General features: G+C 44.4%; 1 long non-coding RNA gene across 1 annotated transcript; it reads right to left on the bottom strand.

The window, feature by feature from the left end:
- Positions 1-1,596: 1,596 nt before the first annotated feature.
- LOC310641879 lies at positions 1,597-3,079 on the bottom strand. The gene is made up of 3 exons (XR_014492790.1): positions 2,938-3,079; positions 1,895-1,988; positions 1,597-1,658 (listed from the first exon to the last, which is right to left on the bottom strand). It is a non-coding gene; the product is annotated as an uncharacterized lncRNA (long non-coding RNA).
- Positions 3,080-3,334: the final 255 nt, after the last annotated feature.

Raw genomic sequence — 3,334 nt, 5'->3', positions numbered from 1 at the left:
GAAATGAAACTTAATATCTCATAATATGGGCACCCTCATTGTGGACAATACTGCCTTATGTTGCCATTTCTCAACTTCCACTTCACCTTGATAATGAGAGATTTATTAAACGTTTTGGGAAGATTTCCCTATATACGGTGATCACCGTGTTGCCCAGAAAAACCAACTATTTTTTTTAATCCCATTTATATCCCGCCCTTCTCTGAAGACTCAGGGCGGCTTACAATTTAAAGCACAAATCAATGTGCTTAGCAATATTGCCTGCCCTTTCCCTGTAAACAATCCCAGTAGAAATAATACAGTGTCCTCTATTTGCCTTCCTTACTGAAGAGGAAAAACTGCTGTTTGTAGCAAAATACATTAATAAGGTGGACTACAGCATCTGCATTTCCCCTTGACAGCAAAAGAAGCCTATTCAAGGACACCTCAATCCTAGTTCAGTAAGATAAGTATCTCTCGCTATAGCTGTAAGTAAAATGAATGTTAATTTCTGACCTTGAGTCAAAGTACTATAGAATTGGGTACATTAGTTACATAATTTATTATTATTGAGATAACAATCATTCAGTGTCATTGAAATGTAGATTTTTTTTATAATAAAGGCGATAGCTGAGGCTGAAAGAAACTAAAAATAACAGCCATAGGAGATTTCCTCTATTTTACGCCCTTAGGAGCAGGCATACTCAAGTACTTATCTGTCAGAGGAATAGAAAGATGTTAAGATTATTCACTCCAGTCCTAGGCTGCACAATTCTTAACACTTTGCTCCCATCTGATGGCCACCCAGAGTTTTGCAGCCTAGATCTGATAACTGTAAATGAAAATTGGCCTCCTCTACACAAGCTCTTCAACAGGTTTGACAATTATTCTGAAATACTGATGATTTTTTGCCATGGGAAAAAACAAATTCAAATTAGCAACTTTTGCAGAGCACATTACTCTTGTTATTACCCAAGCTAGACTGACATGCCCTCACAAGCTAAAAGGTAGGCTAAGAAATTTATTTCTGTATACATTTATCTCTGCTTCACCACCTTTTCAATTTATGCTCGCAGCACCCCTCTGAGGCAGGAATAGGATATTGCATGACAGTATTTAAGGAATACTTTATGAGCTAGTACTGAAAGAGGAATGCTACAAGATACGTTACTGAGATACAGCTCATAATGTAATTTACATCATACATTAATCACATCAGCTAATTAGTTTAAACTTAAATCCTCATCATCCTAAAGAGAAAATAATGGGCAAAATATAGAACCATTTAAGAGAGAATGCGGTCTATGATCATTCTATAATAGAATTCAAAGTTATGGATATGCTCAAAATTATAGGTACAAATATAATTTTTCCATTTGATGGTATTAAGAAACAATATTAAGAATGTAATCTACCTACATAAAATGAATATCAGAAGTCCAAAAGAGTAAAAAAATACTATTGGATGCATTACTATCTGGAAAGAATAGAAAATTGGCATTGTTAGGAAGTTAAATGGTTTGGAAAATTTTTCCTAGTAGGAGTGTGGGAAGTCACCGCACCCCCCCCAATGAAATATTTTTGGGAATATTAAAAGGCAGAATATTATATTTCCCCAAAGGATCTTAAAGGCAGAAACCAACCCCCCCCCCAGTCTCTGTCCCAAACAGAAACCAGATCTGCAGAAATGTAGATGTGATAATCTTGTCAGAAAGATTGGAGCCAGGAAGCTGGGATTAGAAAGACAAAGATCCCTAGAATCAACAATCCCTCACACCAAAAAAAATCCAGCACAGGACATAGTCATCAGCCCCAACCCCAGGTAGGATATGACCTTTGGGACATAATAGGATTAACCCACCACCATCAGAATACCAGAAAGGCACACTCAGACTCAGGTCAAAGTTCATGTCACAGGAACAACTCCAAACAAAAGCTCAAGAAGGTATAAAAACCCACCATTCCCTACTATATGTGATCAGCTTTCCCAGATCCATCTTTCTGTCTGGCTTTGCCCTACAACAGGGGTCGGCAACCGGAAAAAGGAAAAGAGCCACTCAGAACCGGTTCCATCACACCAACAAAAAAGTGGGAGCCGCAAAAAGTGCGTGCGCGTGCGTCCACTCACGCGCATGCGCAAAATGGGAGGCACCTGTGCAGCGATGGGTCTCCCCTTTGGAGAGGTGCCGCCATCCCGTTCGGAGACCTGCCGCGTTCGTCAAACATGGACGAACGCGGCAGCTGTGCAAACGGGATGGTGGCGGTTTGGAGAGTGCGTGCGCACCTCTCCCAAGCCGCCGCCGTCCGGAGACCTGCCGCGTTTGTCAAACATGGACGAACGCGGCAGCTGTGCAAACGGGATGGCGGCGGTTTGGAGAGTGCACGTGCACCTCTCCCAAGCCGCCGCCGTCTGGAGACCTGCCCCGATCGTCAAACATGGACGAACGCGGCAGCTGTGCAAACGGGATGGCGGCGGTTTGGCGAGTGCGCGCGCACCTCTCCCAAGCCGCCGCCGTCCGTCGGCAGGTCTTCGGATGGCGGCGGCTTGGGAGAGGTGCGCGTGCACTCTCCAAACCTCCGCCATCCCGTTTGCACAGTCTCCGGATGGGACGGCGGCGGCTTGGAGAGGTGCACGTGCACTCTCCAAACCGCCGCCATCCCGTTTGCATAGCTGTCATGTTCGTCAATGTTTGACAAACGCGGCAGGTCTCCGGACGGCGGCGGCTTGGGAGAGGTGCACGCGCACTCTCCAAACCGCCGCCATCCCGTTTGCGCAGCTGCCGTGTTCGTCCATGTTTGACGAACGCGGCAGGTCTCCGGACGGGACGGCAGCGGCTTGGAGAGGTGCGCGCGCACCTCCACTGCCCGTTCAAAGAGGTGCGCGCGCACCGGGCGACTGGGAGCCGCAGGAGACGGCTCAAAGAGCCGCACGCGGCTCCAGAGCTGCGGGTTGCCGACCTGTGCCCTACAATAAACTACAACCTTCTTTCTAAAGCAGTCTCCATTTTGATTATTCCCAGCTTGGACTGGACCCTGATGAAGATTTTTCATTCAACAAGCGAGAGAAGAGAAATATAAATCCAGGAAACCCAAACAATTGTTTATAATATGTAAAATTCAAGACTTTTAAAAAAGCTTTACTGTTTTGTTCCTAGTTTTAACTCTTATGTGCCAGTGTCTAGCAAATGCATAGATTTTATCGGAACAAAAGTAATATTTCTGGTGTTTTAAATTGTAGATGGTATGTGCAGATTAAATTGTAGATGGCATGTGCAGCTGTTGTACATTGATTATTTTTATGGCCTCAAGAAATCTTTTAAAAATACAAATATAAAGTTTACCTGGCTGTCACATG

The sequence above is a fragment of the Vipera ursinii genome, assembly GCF_947247035.1.
Source record: "Vipera ursinii genome assembly, chromosome: 6".
NCBI classification, from domain to species: domain Eukaryota; kingdom Metazoa; phylum Chordata; class Lepidosauria; order Squamata; family Viperidae; genus Vipera; species Vipera ursinii.
Note: the sequence above shows the minus strand (reverse complement) of the source record. Positions and strands in the feature narration are given on the sequence as shown.